Genomic DNA, 17628 nt, shown 5'->3' with positions numbered 1-17628 from the left:
GCATGTGCAGTGGCTTAAATGCTAGAAGTCCCCAATCAATGCAGTGTCAAAAGTATCTCTTTAGGGTCCAGTTTTTAAATTGCTCAAGGTATTAGAACAATTTTATCTATGCCTCTCTCATTTTTATTCTTTCTGTTAAATGCAGGTATGCTAACAATCCTGCCCTATATTTGCTGTTTGATCTTTCATGTCCATTTTATTTTTCTTCTGGCTCAGTGGTACCATCTCTCTCCTGGAGTCAGGCATGACATTTCTTCCCTTCTTTTGATGCTCAACCTTTGTGGATGTCTCTATTCATCTTAAAACGTGCCCTAGAAAGAGAGGCAGCTGCTGAAGGTAGATAGAATAAAGCACAGGGAGAAATGTTGCTTTCAAGTGTAAAATGAAATAGAATAGCATCCCATAATAAGGTGGCAAAATATTGGGGGCCTATAAGGGGTGCTATTTCATTCTGTGTTGCTTTAAAAAAAAACACTATTTTAAAACCTTCCTGAGGCTTCCAGCAGACAATAGTATTTCTGACCAATAATCTTAGTTATTAGCAAGTGTTGCACATCACTTTAAAGTGCTTCACAAAAATTACTTGCCAGCCTGGTGGCTATTAGTCCTTTCCTGGCATACTGGCAATCTGAAAGAGACTCCAGCTCTTCCTTCCCTGTTTCCCCATCAGGTGGCAAATTTTCCTTAACACGGACAGCCGATGCAAACCATTTACACCAGGCATCCCCAAACTTTGGCCCTCCAGATGTTTTGGACTACAATTCCCATCTTCCCTGACCACTGGTCCTGTTAGCTAGGGATCATGGGAGTTGTAGGCCAAAACATCTGGAGGGCCGCAGTTTGGGGATGCCTGATTTACACGGTTAGCCAAATGAGAAGGCAAGCCATGGGGGGATTATTCAAGTAACTTCTGCTTTTGTACATGAGGATAGCCACTCCAAAACCAACACATTGTTTTATGAAGAGGTGTCTGCCCACTATAATGTGGCAGGTTTCTGGTTTTAGAAAACAGTGTGCAAATTGCAGTAATTTGCTTGAAACTGAGACAGGCAAATAGGATGCACGCATCTGGCACAGGAAGTTATTTTACTGATGCGATCAAAGTTGTCCATCCATGTCCTAGACTAATACTGGGGTCAGATTCCTTTATTAAAGGTGTGTATCCTTAAAATGCAGCAGAATGCCAGCTTGGCATAGATAGAGCCATACTGGACTTATTTATTTAACAACATTTTATATAGGTAAAAAATAAAGATAAAGGATGATTAAGTCCAGTCAAAGGTGACTATGGGGTGCAGTGCTCATCTCGCTTCAGGCCGAGGGAACCAGCGTTTGTCCACAGACAACTTTCCGGGTCATATAGCCAGCATGACTAAATCACTTCTGGTTCAATGGGACACCATGACAAGGGCCAGAGCACACAGAAACATCATTTACCTTCCCGCCACAGCGGTACCTATTTATCTACTTGCACTGGTGTGCTTTTGAACTGCTAGGTTGGTAGAAGCTGAGACAGAGTAATGGGAGCTCACTCCATCACAAGGATTCGAACTGCCGACCTTCCAATTGACAAACCCAAGAGGTTTAGGCCACCCACGCCCCTTTAACATTTTCTATACCACTTGATTGTAATAAAACCTCTAAATGGTTTCCAAGAAATACTAAAAATATCAGAAAAACTATTTAAAACAATATTAAAATAATTTTTAAAAAACTGTGGAAAATATTGAAACACATCAACATTTACGAGTCGGGGTAGGATTGCCTAAACCTGTTACAAGCAAGTGCCAAAAAGATTGTAGTAAGGGCATTTGCCCAATGTCAAGAGGCAGGTAAATGTAAAGTATGGGTGCTGCTATACTCAAAGGCTTGATTCCTCAGAACTGTGGAGTGGGTATTATGTTGCTACCTGTAACAGTGCCAGTTCTGTAGATCAAAGTGGTTTAGAGGGCACATATTGGGTAAGGCGATCCCACAAGTAAACTAGTCTCAAGCCATTAAGGGCTTTGTATACTAATAGTAACACCTTGAACTCTGCCCGGTAAGAAATCAGCAACCAGTGCAGATATTTGAGCAGGGTCTCACACCAACAGCAGTTTCCAGGTCAGGCACAATGCAGCGCCACTTAGAGTACATTGCAGCAATCCAGACTTGAAGTCACCAGTGTCTGAACTATTGTAGTCAAGTTTTCCCAGTCCAGGAAGAATAAAAGCTGTTGTACCAAGCGCAGCTGGTAAAAGGCGCTTCCAGCCACTGAGTCACCTGCGGCTCCAGTGACAAAGCTGGACCCAGAAGCACCCCTGACTGCATATCTTCTCCTTTAGAGGGAGTGCAGCCCCATTTAGGGCAGACAGTTGACCAGTTTCCCAGACAACAGAACCACTCACCCGCAGTGCCTTTTCCTTGCCTAGATTCAAGTTCAACTTGTTCAATCAAGCTCAGCTCATTGCATAGTCTGAGGAGAAAGACAGCAGGGGGTTACATTCGTTACATTCGTTATTAGCATGTCCCATTGTGTCTTACATTAACTGTGATCCAACCTTGGCTCACCAATTGTCCACTTCTACCACTCCTTATTAGTATTACTTAGCCTAATAACCGATTATGACTCTACCACAGTTGTCACGTTTTTGTTTTTTTTAATTCACGTGCATAAGCTTGTGTCTTAGCCAAGATCTCAAAGGTGGCTCACATTGGAATGCAGCATAAAGTACAATGAGACAATGGAACCCCATCAGGGAAAAAAATGTGTTCTAAATTAACAGCCAACAAGGAAAACAAATGAGTAATAATTTTTTAAAAAAAATCTGTAGGTAGATTCTGACGTTGTTCCAAGAGGACGAAAGCTTTACCTTCTAAACTGTTTGTAGAATTGGTCAGGTGAGCTTTTCTGGATAAAGAGCTCCCATAATTGGGGCACCACTGTGGAGGAAACCATACATCTTAGGTGCATGGACTATGCTTCATGGTGGAGGTACTTACAGCTAGCCTTCCTTCGAATATTTTTAAATCCTCTGGTGATGTGGAAAGCAAAAGAGCTGAAAGCAACACCACCCCTCATTCATCTATGATCTGATTACTTCCTTCCTTAAACCTTTTGATTTCCCTCTTTATGCAGAGATGGGACTCTGTCTCTTGTGCCCTGCCTGTAGCCCTTTATCATGCTGGGTCACTGTGTCCCAAGCAAGGCAGATTGTTTACAGTGCCCATTATGCCCAGGGAAGGTATCTGTCGCCAGTTCTCCTGAAGGATAAAGGAGAGGCTGCAAAGCAAGACAATGGGTGTTAAAAACAAGTCTGCAGATCAGATTCTCTCAGAATAATTTCCAGGGATTTCTGCCCATGGTGTGCATTATTCCTATATTTTTACAATTTTTGTTTTGCCTTTTCTTTCCAAAAGAAAGAGGCTACCTTACAAAATGCCTGAAGTAACAATCAGGATAGTTTATTTGTTGTTTATATTTATTGATTTAAATTTTACTTTATATCTCACCTCTTTTCCATTATATCCCATCTCTCTTTCCAAGGGAGTAAACATCCAGGCACTGAATAGACCCAGAGCTTCTTAGCTTCAGCAAGGCCTCGTGTGTGTCCCTTCAGATCATACACTAGGACCGTATCTACAACATAGTGGTGCTTATTTCCAAGTAAATGTGTTTACCATTCCGTTAGCAAAAGCAAACAGCATTTATTCATGTAGTCATGATACTGTTTTCAGTTTGAAATCCAAATTTCACATGCTTAAGAGTATTTCTTTCTGTTGGAGTGGTATCTAATGCATGCCATCAGCACAAGCGTTTCTACTCGGATAATGGGACTTCCCTACTTCCCCACACCCTTGGTTCTGATTTAAGCCCATGAATACAGTCAAACCTGCTGGTAAATGCTATTCAACCATTTCATGCTGGATTCTCCCTTGGAAGTTTTTTTGCATGAAAAATATTATGTTTAGGTCAGTGGCAGAGTATCCTGGAAGGCTGAAATGTTCTCCTGCTGGTTTCTAAATGTACATGGGATTTATATGTCTGGCTTGTATCCATTTACACTCCTGCATAGTGACTGATCTATTTGCGTCATATAGTATCAGAAGGGCTTTGTTGGCAAGTGATGGCTTCCATCACATGTTGAAGATGGGGGGGGCTGTGCTGGATCACACCAAAGACCCATCTAGTCCAGCCTCCTTTTCTTACAGTGGCCACCCAGATGCCAGTGAGACACCGGCAAGCAAGACCTGAGTGCAAGGCACTCTCCCTATCCTTCCCATTTGTTATTCCCAGCAACTGATATCCAGCAGTGGAGGTAGAAGAATAAGCAGTTGAATGAGCCCCTGGTGGTGTGGCGAATATTATTAAGGATGGGTGACACCTGCCTTGAGAGCAGTACATGTGAAAAGGATCTAGGAGTCTTGGTAGACCACAAACTTGACATGAGTCAGCAGTGTGATGCAGCAGCTAAAAAAGCCAATGCAATTCTGGGCTGCATCAATAGGAGTATAGCATCTAGATCCAGGGAAGTAGATCTGGTCAGACCTCACCTGGAGTACTGTGTCCAGTTCTGGGTACCACAGTTCAAAAAGGATTCTGACAAGCTGGAACGTGTCCAGAGGAGGGCAACAAAAATGGTCAAAGGCCTGGAAACGATGCCTTATGAGGAACGGCTTAGGGAGCTGGGTATGTTTGGCCTGGAGAAGAGAAGGTTAAGGGGTGATATGATAGCCATGTTCAAATATATGAAAGGATGTCATATGGAGGAGGGAGAAAGATTGTTTTCTGCTGCTCCAGAGAAGCGGACATGGAGCAATGGATTCAAACTTCAAGAAAGAAGATTCCACCTAAACATTAGGAAGAACTTCCTGACAGTAAGAGCTGTTCTGCAGTGGAATTTGCTACCAAGGAGTGTGGTGGAGTCTCCTTCTTTGGAGGTCTTTAAGCAGAGGCTTTATGGGCAAAGATTGTTGTTGTTGTTGTTGTTTAGTCATTTAGTTGTGTCTGACTCTTCGTGACCGCATAGACCAGAGCACACCAGGCACTCCTGTCTTCCACTGCCTCCCGCAGTTTGGTCAAACTCATCTTGGTAGCTTCGAGAACACTGTCCAACCATCTTGTCCTCTGTCGTCCCCTTCTCCTTGTGCCCTCAATCTTTCCCAGCATCAGGGTCTTTTCCAGGGAGTCTTCTCTTCTCATGAGGTGGCCAAAGTATATTGGAGCCTCAGCTTCAGGATCTGTCCTTCCAGTGAGCACACAGGGCTGATTTCCTTCAGAATGGATAAGTTTGATCTTCTTGCAGTCCATGGGACTCTCAAGAGTCTCCTCCAACACCATAATTCAAAAGCATCAATCCTTTGGCACTCAGTCTTCTTTATGGTCCAGCTCTCACTACATTAAAAAACACAATAAATTGCAGCAACATACAAAACATAACTGGGATCCTTTCTGTGGTGGTGGTGGTAGTCCTGTGGAGTCCAGCCAGAGCAGGTCCTGATGTTGTTGCCTTTGCCTGTCTCCCTGTCTCCAACCTTGAATCCTTCCTACAATTGATGCTGAAACAGGCTCTAAGGAATCCTTCCTGTTGCCAGCTAAGCCTTCAGCCTTCTCCTCATCATCCCACCCCTTTTCCACCTGAAGGTGGCACTTCCTGAAAAGGGACAAATTGTGCCCGAGGGCATGCGTATTGTGTGCTATGCCACAGAGCACAGAACCTGTCATGGGATTTGGCTCTTTGAGCATTGCACTTGCATGCTTTCCAAGTGACACAGGCTTTTGGTCTCCACAGCTTTGAAGTTTTAAAGCTGCGCAGATGGGGCGAATGAAAGGCTTACAAAGCAAAAGGGACTTTCTATGAGGTCTTCAAGTGGCAAGGTTTCCCTGGCTCCGGAGCTTTTTATTTCTCTTTCTGTGGCTTGCATTCCTTAGCTCTGGTGGTCCCAATTCTGACAGACTTGGTCAGCAGCCAAGCCTCAAGAGTCTGTTTCCGTTTTTCCAGCTTAGTGCTGCCTCTTCTTGGTGGGAGAGTGATGTACCGTATTGCTCAATTCCACTCAACAAGCAAGCAAAGCCACTGAGCAAAACATTATCAATTTACTCACCGAGTTCTCTCTCTTCCTCTCACTACTTCCTCACACACCTCTCTTTAGATGGGAAAGGTTAATCCTCCCTGATCTGGTAGCTGATGCTCACAGAGGATGGAGTTAGGTATCATGAGGGAACCAGCTGGACTAGAATATCTCCATCCTGGAGTCTCAAGGGAAGGCATGTTTAAATATCTCCATCCTGGAGTCTCAAGGGAAGGCATGTTTTTTTGTACACCTGTGAAACAAGGCTTCCTGGCTGCCTTCTTAACTCTGTGCGAGTTCACATGTCTTTCTCCTCTTAAGTGTTCAGAAAACGATCATGAAAATTGTTGACTCGTATTCCGGCAAGTGAAACTGAGAGGCAAAAGGTGAGGTCATCTTCGTCTGCTGCTGCTTCATCACCATCAGGGTGGAGAATGTGGCATTGGAGTTTTTCCCTTTGGGCTCCTATAGTTGCTGTTCCTCCAGTCCCTGGGATTTGGAGACTTCAAGATTGGGGGTTGGTCTCAGTGGGGAGCTTTCTCTGATTTCCATCTGCCTGCTCTGCTCCTCTTTTCTTGCTTTAGGACTTTCAGTTTGAGATATTTATCCTCTAGAGCCCTCCAGATGTTTTGGGACTACAACTCTCATCATCCCTAGCTAACAGGACCAGTGGTCAGGGATGATGGGAATTGTAGTCCCAAAACATCTGGAGGGCCAAGTTTGACCATGCCTGCTCTAGAGCTGTGGCTAGAACAAAGGAGTCCTGATCGAGCCTGAGCAAAATACTTGAACTACCGTAGTGGCCTGGTTGACAATTAGCTTCATACTGGGGGCTGTATAACTGAGCAACGGTGAAAAGGCCAGCAGTTTTAGACCTGCCTGCTGACTTACTCCAGTACAATGTATGGGCCAATGGTTCTTTAATCCCCTCCTCTTCCTCAGTGCACAACATAGACTTGGACAGAGCTCTCCCCTGAAGATGTATCACAGCTGCACAGTCCCCTGTGTGAGTCAAAACACAGGCAAATGGGAGTGAGCAGCTGAGGAGTATCTGAATGCTGCCAATGTTTCTGTTGCTGTTGGCACAGGGAGATTTTTTTTGCAATATGTGAGCTCCCATAGGAGAAAGTGACCGAGTTGCCTAACGAAGAGCTGCCTAAGCAACAAGGAGGGTTCTATCTTGGAGGCCAAATGAGAAGCCCTGTGGGCCAAACTTTGGTTTGCTGCTAGCCTGTTTCAGGACTACTGAGAAACTACCGTAGGAACTGTGTCCTTGCACAGATATGAGACTATTTCTCATCTCTAGGCTCAGACCACAGCTCGACAGCATGACCTTTCCAGCCATCCTTCAGCCTTCCTTCTGTAATTGACTTGGCTATATGCACATTAGCTTGGGAGGGAATAGATCATAGGAATATAGTTGCCCAGACCTGTCTGCCCTCTGCTGTGGAAATGCATGTTGTTTCCATAGTCAGAAGGCACGGGATATAGCAACTTTGCTAAAGCTAAACAGGTTTGTGTCTGGTCAGCGCCTGGTTTGGAGACTGCCTTGGATACCCTCTGTATGCTACTTGGAATTACATTGTGGAAGCAAGGTGAGAAATTAAATTAAAAACCCATGTTTTGAACCTTCCTCAGCCTGGTGCCATTCAGAAGTCATCTGGAGAATACCAGGTTAAGGGATGTAGAGTTCCTTCAATGGTTCTGAGCTATTAAGTAGAAATTTATTTTTGTAAAAGTTGCATATGAAGGATTATCAGTGACAAGATGACTATATGTTACCTCTGCTATCCAAAGTAGCATGCTTCTGAGGATCTGTTACTGAGGATCATCAGCAGGAGTGTTCTTGTGCTTATGTCCTGTCTGTGGGCTTCACTTAGGCATTTGGTTTTAGGAGCATAATGCTGGACTAGTAGGGCTTTGGCCTGATCTACCAAGGCTGCTCTTAATTGTCTGCCTTGATTTTGTTGATGGCTTCCTTTTTGTTTGTTTTTTGTCCATTCTGTTCATTTCCCCTCCCCCCCAACATAATTACGCAGAAGATCAGGCAGGCTGGGACAGAGTTCTGTTTCCTATTAGTGAGTAGGCAGCTGTGGTGGGGATGGAGTTGAGTGATCTGGTCCTAATTTTGCGTCTGGCTCTCCCCGTGTTCAATTGCAGCCTTGATCTTCTGATGCAAACTTGATCCAAATCATCCAATAAATGATTTTGTTGTTTGGTGTTACAGATATAACACCAAACTCCAATTTGTCCTCCAAACAATCATAAAATCAGTGAGAGTAAGAGAGTTTGGTGGACTCAATGTGTCTGATTAGGAATTTTAACCATCTTTGCCTTCTGTGTCAAGCTGAATCCTGCCCTCATAATTAAACTGGTTCCCAATTCAGTAAAGATTTTCTTCTTTCTCTCCCGCCATCCCCCAGCAGCCTCTTTGGTTGAGGAGAATTTTAAAGTGCTCCAAGGCACATTACCATTGTATCTCTTTTCCTTCCTCCCCACCAGGCTCTTCCCTTCTCTCACAGTTTCATTGTGCTGGTGTGGGAAACAAAAGTACACACCCAGCCACAGGTAACACTTCACTTTTCCCCTTGCTGTCCCATTGAGACTTCTGAGTGGTCTGAGATCATGCTCCTGTTTCTTGTCCCTTAATCCCCTTCCCATGATGGGACTCTGAGTGGTGGGGTACATTGCACCCTTAATGCACAGCTCGCCTAAATTAGGTCTTCCTAATTTCCCCACAATTATCCCCTTCCTCTTCTGTATCCTGTTTACCTCTAAACCAGCACATTCTCTCTCTCTCTCTCTCTCTCTCTCTCTCTCTCTCTCTCTCTCTCTCTCTCTCTCTCTCTCTCTCTCTCTCTCTCTCTCACACACACACACACACACACACACACACACATGCACTTCCCCCAACACCAGAAACAGGCAACCAGCTGGCTGGGAAGAGAGCAGTTAATGGTTAATGCTCCTCTGTGGGGAAATGTCGCAGGAGAAATTGGCTCATTGCGGTCATTGCTTGCTTTGCTTAGCTAATCATCTCCAGGAGAGCTGTTTTCTCTTCCAGACCTATTCCTAGTATTTTACCAAGAATATTGTACCTTTTGCCTGTGCTTCTTTGCTGATACTCTTCTTCAACTCCAGCAAAGCCCACTTTTAGCAAGAGAGTCGTGTTGATCTGTTTCCTTGGCATAAATGCAGTATTGGGGGGGGGGAGCTTGGCATCCACTTCTGTCACTTAGATCAGTATCTGATCCCAGCTTTGACTCAGTGGAATCATCCAGACTGGGCTAAAGCTAGTAACTGAGGTCAGAATCCAGCCCTCACCTTTCCCATATTGGCCACAGCAACAGTTTCAGGATTGTATTAGCTTCACCGCACTCGCTGTAAGATGCAGACTTGAGAATCCAATCCTTTTATCTTCAGTCTACCTATGGATGTTCTGGGTGTGTGAGAGTTAAGCCTTCCCTCTTCAGGTTGAAGGAGGAGAGGGGCCCTGACTTCCTGATAGAGAGGGCTGCCCTGTGGCAACCTCTTAACCCTGCCCCCTTCCCTCCTACAAAGGAGGGGCTCCGTTTCCTGATTTCCCCGGGGAAGTGAAACTAGCTCTCTGGGTTCAAAACTTTGCAGCAGGGCAGCGTGCCTTGCCGTGTTTGTTTTTTTCTCAATTCGGGCATCTAGCGAATCTGTCAGATTCTGCCCTGCCGCTCTCCTGCCACTGGAAATTGGATACCGGAGGAAAGATCTTTTTCAAGCGATTAAAACTGCCAGAGAGACAGAAGGCAAGTTTATAACACTGGACTTGGGCTGTTGATCGGAGAGCAGGACAGAGAGGGGAGGTAAAAGCTGAACATAGCAGCAGCGGCAGGGTGCTCTTGAAGTGGACTTATTTGTCGAGGCGCACAAGGAATGTCTCCTGAGCTGGACTTGCTAATCTGCTCGGGACAAATGCTGTGTGTTAACTCCACAGAGCTTCAGATAGAGGGGAAAGTGCTGGCACCATGTGGCAACAGCAGCTTAATGGTGACGGTGGGTACAAGTTGAACTTCTAAGGCACTATGGAGAGGGGATTTAGGAACACTTTACAGTGGTGTGGCCTTTTAAAAAGGAACAAATTCTAGGCTGTTCTGGTAATTCTACGTTTACTTGTTTATATCTGATGAATTTGGTGCAAAAGAACAGTCCTGCATGTGTTGAATGTGTTTCCTTTGTAGTAGTCTCTGTACAGTTCTGTGGTGGGTATTAGACATGGGAGCAAAACTGTTGAGAGACCTTATCTGACCGGTTTTAGATCCGGGAGTGTTTGTGTCTGTTGTGGCTCATGAGTACATGTACTTTTCCAGCAGGGCTCTTTGGATAGCAGTGCTCTTTCCAGCAGGGCCTCTTTGTCCTGCCTTCTGTGTCTTTACTTGCTCAAACAGCACTTACAGCAAGGAATTAGGTGATAGAATGGTCTGCATCTCTTAGAATCACTTGGAAGGAACAATTTTGCATGGTCATGGCCTCTCTCCTGTTGTCACCTTGTATTTTCCCATCACGTTTGTATCCCTCATCTTACCGCGCAGCTGGATCCTTATGGTGGTTTATAGACAAAATATACAAAATAACTGCACAGGCTGTCTTAAGAGCTGGCTATTTAATACACTGAGATGCCTTTGGCGGCTGAGCCACTATCTGAACACACTTCCTTGAGCCTCTGGCACTCTGTGTGTTTAACTGTAACTAGTTCTAAGTCCAAGGTTAAAGCATGGAGCCGGTCATACTGATATCCTGTCTTGCTAGGCTACCTCGTGATTAGTTGCTGGACGTTTCTGTTTGCTGAACAGCTGAGACTGTCTCATGTTTTTTCTTTTTTCTTTTCAGTCTTTAGGTAGTTCTGCTTCCCATTAACCTTCTGTCTTCACACTTTATAACCTCAAATGCTTCTCTTCTCATGCTCCATTTAGAGCAGGTGTAGATAATTTATGGCCCTCCGAATGTTAGTGAACTACAACTCCCATCAGTCCCAGCAAGTGTGGCTGATGGCCAAGGATGATGGGAATTGCAGTCTGGAGGGCCAAAGCTTGCCCGTGTCTGTTACAGAGTTTGTGAAGCTTTCACAACCAACTATTGTGGCTTCAACTGTTTTTATGAGCCTGGCAGAGTAGAAAGTGGGACCTAGTTCCTGTGAGCATTAAACCCAGATGAAGAGAAGAGTGTTTCCATCACTTTGCCTTCTGAACGTTAGCACGAGTAACCATGAGACTGGCAGCTGCGCTGACTTCCTGAAAGGTTCAGTTCTGCATTTAGCTTCACGAAAGTACAAAAACAGAATTTACTTCCTCTGGGCAGGGCAAAGTGTTATCTAAGCTGTCACCTAACAATGATGAACTGACCTAGAATTTGCCTAGAGGCTACCTTTCAGGCAAGATCAAAACCCTACATCTATTCTGTTTTAGTAAATATGTTATCCTTTTGCTTGTGGATACACACAACTAGAAAGAGTACTTTAACTCTCTCTTGGGGGGGGCAGGATGGGGAAAGAATATGCTCAATTCTGGCAGGGCTGGAAAACTTGAGCCATGAAGGAGTAGGATTCATTATATTTGGGGTTAGTCTCTTGCTTGTCTGAATAAGATGCACAGGGCTGAATGTGTTGAGGTTTGGGTTGTTTTCCCAATGTAGCCTCAGGCTTGTTGCGCGTAGTGTAGTTTGTCCTCAAATCCTGAGACGACCTTTGTGAAAATGTGAACCCCCAGATTTCACTGTCGTTGCAGACAGTTCCATTGCATTGTCTGATGCATGGTTGTGGGTCATTGTGACAGTCAAGGCATTTACCAGGCACCTTCTCAGTATATGCATTACAACGCCAATATCAGTAACCTTGTGCCAATTGCAAAGGTAAAAATGGAGGCCTTGATCATCCAAAGTTCCTTGCATACTACTTTCTGATTTGCTTTTTATCTCCAGTTTACCCATTGATTGTATACTCCAGTAAGCAATAAGCATAGGTAAAAGACACAAGCCCAGAGAGAGTGATTTGCATGAGGTTTCTGCTTCAAAATCTCCACCCTTTCCTTAGTAAGCATGACTTCTTCATGTTGTATCTGAACACCACCGTGCCCAGACCCGATCTTCTCAGTGTCTCCTCTGTAAATGCAATAGTGATAGGAAGTTTGTAAACCTTAGTCTGTAGTTTGGAATGTGAAATGCCTCCTCTTCATATTTAATGTGTTTGTTTTTTTAATGAGAATTGAATTGTTAGAACTGATTGGTTTCTTGGAACAGCATTGTGTAGGCTTCTAAGATTTAAGGCCTCAGAGCCCATTGCTTAGAGGTGCCACGTCAAGCCAAAGGCATGTTTCATGAATCTATTGCTAGGATCAGCCAGTTGTATATTCCTTCCCAGCAGCATGAGGAAATAGAACTAGTCATAGCTCTCCAATGGAACAGGAATTTCTATTCATGCTGCCAAGAACCCTTTTCTTCCCCCTTCCTGTGTTAACCTAGCAAACGTTTGAAAAATCATTCTGCAGTGACTTTGCCCTGTGTACCTCCCAGATTTCAGCAGAGAAGCACTATAAAATAGGAGCAGGTCCCAATTAGCTTACAAGATCAGTCCCCATCTCTGATATAGAAATGGCACATATTTTTGGTGAGATCCCTATTACTTTGTGTCCTTCATATCTAGAGGGCTGAAGTGTCAACATATGAATTTGAGGGAGTGCTGTTTTGCCATAAGGGGAACAAATGTGTAAGACCACAGACACTATAAAACCCTGAGCAGCACCCACAATTGTTACCCAGTATTTCAACGATCCAATCCAGAGCTAAAATCCCATTATTCTAATGTGAGGCCTGTATGCATACATATACATCTAATACAGAAGAAATGTTTCAGTACCCCCTGCATTTTTGAAGGAACCAATTTCTCCACTGATGCAAATATTGTGACTGATATCTGGTGCTTTGACAATATTTAGTTGTGCATGTGGGGCTGTGAGGAATTTGACTGAAACTCAGCAGTATCTGTTCCTAGGTTCCCTTTGGGAACCAAGGCTTTTCTCATGTGGATAGAGCTGGAGCCAGAAAAAACAGGGAGCACCTGGGATTTGTTGACCTTCCACCTTTGATTTTCTAATCCAGGCCAGGGCTCAGCGTTGGACAGTCAAACAAGTTTGGCTGGGAGTTTTCCACTGACAGCTTGACAGATGCTTTGGAAGTTTCGGCATAGCTATTAGTCTGCTGGTGGGGGTGGGTGAGGGAGTTCCTGGCTTTGGCTGGATGGACTTGACTGGACCTCAGCTCCTGGTGGAAAGAAATGCTCAAGGTGTTTTGATTTGGAAAGTGGTAGGTCTGGAAGAGGTCCCTCTTATTTGAAGTCCCCATGCTGAAGAAGCCACTATCGACACATAAATAACTCTCATTCATTGACTGAATTTACTTTGCCTGACATTCATTTACTTCAGTAGACCAGGCTGAGGCACTTGGTTGTGGGTTCCGTCCGCCCAGCCATGACTGGGAAGTGGGGAGGCTTAGAAGTTACTGTGGCCTGCAGCTCCCAAAGGAAATACCTGTTTGGATTCTGCTGTGCCTGTGTTGGGGGTTGGAATGGGGGGGGGAAAGGAGGGGTGTTGGGTATAAAACAGACCCGTTGGGTATAAAACAGACCCGATGCTCCAATGTTCTTGAAACATGGAACTGAAAACAGGAGGGGGTCGAATCCTGCAAATCTCACTGAGTCTAGTTGTGGGCATGACTAATCCATGTGACGTGTGTTCATGCACTTGGAATGTTTTCTTTTGCTAGGAGCTGAAGGGAATATATGAGGCAGCCCCGAGGAAGTCTTATTCAGCCCAAAGAAAGAAGAGGCCTGTTGAAGCTAACTTTGTGTTTGGATTTGGTCATGAGATCCCAGAGTTATCACCCCAACCCAGCTGGAGGATTTGTAGTTGCCTCAAAATTATTTGATGATGGTGTGCTTTGTGAGATGAACGAGTTGGTTGAAGCATTTTGAAAACTAGGGCTGAATTCCTGAACACACTTACCTGGGAGAAATTGAGTTTCATCCATTTTAAAAATGAGATCAGTAAACATCAAGCTGGCCAAACTTTGGATATTATGGTTAATACAGGCCAGGTTCTTCGCAGTTATTACATGGAGGCATCTCATTCCATCATTCTCTTGGGGGATGGGTTTCCTTGCCATGTTTGCAAGCACAGCAATCATGGCCTACAGTGTTAATAAATGTCAGTCAGCTCTTTAACTTCAAAGACTTAACTCGGGAGTTAACACTCCTGGCTTGGTCTGAACCAAGGGAAGCAGTCTGCAAGATGTCTTGGTCCCAAATTGTTTAGTGCTTTAAGTGTCTGTATCGAAATATGGACTTGACTGGGTAGCTTATTAGCAGCCACTGCAGATCTTTCAATGCAAGTGGAATATGCATAAAGATGCCTCGATAATTTATTTTATGAGGTGTCATAGAAAAAGCAAACAAAGAAATAGAAGAGTGCCCTAGCAGCTGTATTTTGAACTAGCAGGAGCTTTCAAACCAGGTGCAAATGTAGCCCCACATACAGTGCATTGCAGTACTCTAATTGTGAGGTTACCATTGTATGGACCACTGTAGCCAACGCTATCCCTGTCTAGGAATGGTTCTAGTTGACACACCAACGGAGGTTGATGGGCACACCTAGCCACTGAGGGCCCCTGGACCCCTAGTGACAAATTAAATCCAGATCCCTTGGGAACATTGGATCACTTTTACAGTTTCTGTAGGTGTGTGTATTCTGTGTGTATATTTGTGTTCATGCTGAAGGTCCTTTAAAAGGTTTTATAGACCTGGCACACATTACATTTTGAAAAAGCACATCTTTCACAATCCAAACTTCATCCCACATCTTTTTAGTGGTGGGGAATGAGAATGAGTTGCTCTGTGGTGGTTTTTTAGGGCATGAGGAGTCCTCATGCTAATTTTATAGAGGATGTTGTGTTTGGACTAGCAGAATCTGGGGTCAGTGGAGTTCGTCAAGTAATTGGGAAAGGAAGGAGTGTTTGGAAGATAAGACAAGAAAAGGAAGTTGAATTGGAGTACCGATTTTACATTAGGCGAGGGGTCCTTCACCACCATCTCTCACACACACACGAAAGTAGTAGAAGTTGGCAGGATACTTCTCGGTAATTGGGATTGTGCTGCTGCTGCACCTCTTTAAAATGCATCCTGTTTGAGGATTCTGAAGGGGAAGGGCCTATTCTGCTCAGAGCCTATTCTGCTCAGGTTATGAGGATGATGGAATTTTACTGTACTGATACTACCGGTACTATGGTGTAAGCTGCCCTGATCCTAAGGTATATTATATAGGATGTGAATCTGAAGAGGGCTTTACCTGCAAGCTTGCATATGTTTGCATAGAATACAGTAACTGTTGCTTTCTCATCCCTTACTTATTAAACAAACATATGGGGGGGAATCAAAACTTCTGCTCAAGGTATAGACAAATTTGGCGGCTACTATGCAGAATGGCTATGTTATTCCACCACTTTGGGATCAATAGCCCCCTGAATGCTAGTTGCTGGAAGCAGCAAGTGGGGAGGGCTCTGTTGGAGGCATCCCATAAACATTTGGTTGACTACAGTGAGAGATCTTTTTATTGGTTGTAGAGGGGAGTATTATCCCTCCTCCCCCCTTTTTTGCCTCCCTAGAAGAATTCTAAATTTATTCTCCACCTATGTTCCCTAAATTATCTCAATGGACAACTTTGATTAGAGCCTAGAATTGAAATGGAAAGAGGTGGGATCTGTCCTACACATCTGAGGTTCTCCATGCATTTTAGAGGGTGTTTTGTCACCAGGGTAGAATTCCCCTGCTTAGACATTATCCCCTTTCCCTTTGTTGCTCTTTCCCTGTCCCTTCTCTGCCTTCTACTTCCTGCCTTCTGTAATTTGGCCCTTTCTCAGTGCTTGTTCTGAATCTGGCACAAGGGGATGCTTTAATATTTTTGTGGTTTCCAGTGTTGTAGTGCAGGACAACAGTTTAAGAACTTTCTTTGTATTCTTGCATTTGAGGTGGCTTTGCAAACTTTTTGAACCTGCCTGCTCAACCTACCCTACATTCTGTCCCTTGCCTCAGCTTACCCAATGCTAACCCTCTGCTCTACAGTAGAGTGCACAGCAGCCCTTCAGCACAGTACAAAGATCTGTGAAGGACACATGACACTCACGTGACATACCTTGCAGGGGGTTGGACTAGATGACCCTTGGATCCCTTCTAACTCTGAAGATTCTATGATTAGAAAAGGAGTAGAATAAGACACCTCTGTGATCCCCTCCTAAAGCTACTTTTCCCAAATCTGATTGGGATGGTGGTGTAAATTTGAGAGAAGGCATCCCTCAGTCCAGTATTACTCAGAGAGGATCCTCTTGGTTGATAGGCAGAGGAAGGGTACAGTTTTCTCAGTCATATTCTTCCCTGGACATTTGTTTCCTCTTCCAGGTTTTCCACCTATTTCCTACCCAATCTTTCCTGCAGTTCAAAAGCCACTGTTCTAAAGAAATATAAAATGACTTTGAGTTGAAGTGGCCCCCTTGAGTAGGACTTCTACTGCTTAGGAGCTGCCCCTTGTCCTCCACCTTTGGTTCCATTCCTTTTCATGTGTCCTAGTTTCCCTTTCTCTTGAACATACGAAACTGACTTACACTGAGTCCATCCAAAGGTCTATTTGGCCAGGGCTGTCTACTCAAACTAGCATCAGTTCTCCAATGTCTCAGATCTTTCCTAGTGCTGCCTTTCAGTTGGAGCTATTGAGGATGGCTCCTGGAGCTTCTTCTATGCAAAGCATCTGCTGAGCTGTGGTTCCTATGGCTACTGCCTTGGTGTTCATAACAAAGCTCTTTCTGTTTTACCCCAGGAAAAATGCAAACCTGTAGGATATTTATTTTGACCCATTTGTTTATTATGCAAAAACTCTAATACAGCGTTCAGAATTTGGAGAAGATTGACAAGGAGAAATTTGGTGCCAGGAAAGATACCGAAAGTTAATACCAGTTAGTGCCAGTACATGCAGGAGACGGCAGGTAACAAAGCAGACACTCTTTCAAATTTCACTCATCTAGCAGATTGGGTTATGAACAGCACAGCTTGCTGTAAGTTGTAGAATATGAGCTGGAACACTGACTAGTAAGTCTTGAGATAAGTTATAAGTATTGCTAGTTATTAAAGGTTAAACCCACAACTGCATCCCATGGATGGTGAAGCCCATAGCTGCCAAGTTATCCCTTATTTTAAGGGATTTTCCCTTATGCTGAATAGGCTTCCTCGTGAGAAAAGGGAAAACTTGGCAGCTATGGTGAAGCCTTCTCGTCCCATCATCACCCTGTGGTTTGTTTGCACATGATGTGTCTCAGTGACCATTGGGAAATAAAAATGAGACTCCAGGCAGATAAAAGCCCATACCAGAAATGTCCATAGATCTCATTCCACAGCTCCCTTTCTTTGCTTTCCACCATGGCCACATGAGCTGGAAGCTATACGCTGGCTCCCTCGGCCAATAATGCGAGATGAGCGCGCAACCCCAGAGTCCGTCACGACTGGACCTAATGGTC

General features: G+C 44.3%; 1 protein-coding gene and 1 long non-coding RNA gene across 9 annotated transcripts in view; one reads left to right on the top strand and one right to left on the bottom strand.

The window, feature by feature from the left end:
* Positions 1-17628, top strand: part of MGAT1 (alpha-1,3-mannosyl-glycoprotein 2-beta-N-acetylglucosaminyltransferase) — a 45396-nt gene that overhangs the window by 12790 nt on the left and 14978 nt on the right. The window contains exon 1 of one of the 7 annotated variants that reach the window (XM_035107010.3): positions 9517-9830. The exons of 4 other annotated variants lie outside the window; for them this stretch is intronic. The gene's annotated coding sequence lies outside the window, so the exon portion shown is untranslated. Of the gene's footprint in view, positions 1-9516; positions 10078-17628 lie in introns of those variants that run through there. 2 more of the 7 variants (XM_035107011.3, XM_035107009.3) reach the window with 2 other exon arrangements.
* On the bottom strand, positions 56-9517 carry LOC148687011 (uncharacterized). Of its 2 annotated transcripts, none has more exons than XR_015948480.1 (3): positions 9376-9517; positions 2388-2455; positions 56-311 (listed from the first exon to the last, which is right to left on the bottom strand). It is a non-coding gene; the product is annotated as an uncharacterized LOC148687011 (long non-coding RNA). The 2 variants fall into 2 exon arrangements; XR_015948479.1 differs by having other exon boundaries at positions 9150-9504.

This window comes from Zootoca vivipara, chromosome 2 (assembly GCF_965207765.1).
Source record: "Zootoca vivipara chromosome 2, rZooViv2.hap1.1, whole genome shotgun sequence".
NCBI lineage: Eukaryota > Metazoa > Chordata > Lepidosauria > Squamata > Lacertidae > Zootoca > Zootoca vivipara.
Note: the sequence above shows the minus strand (reverse complement) of the source record. Positions and strands in the feature narration are given on the sequence as shown.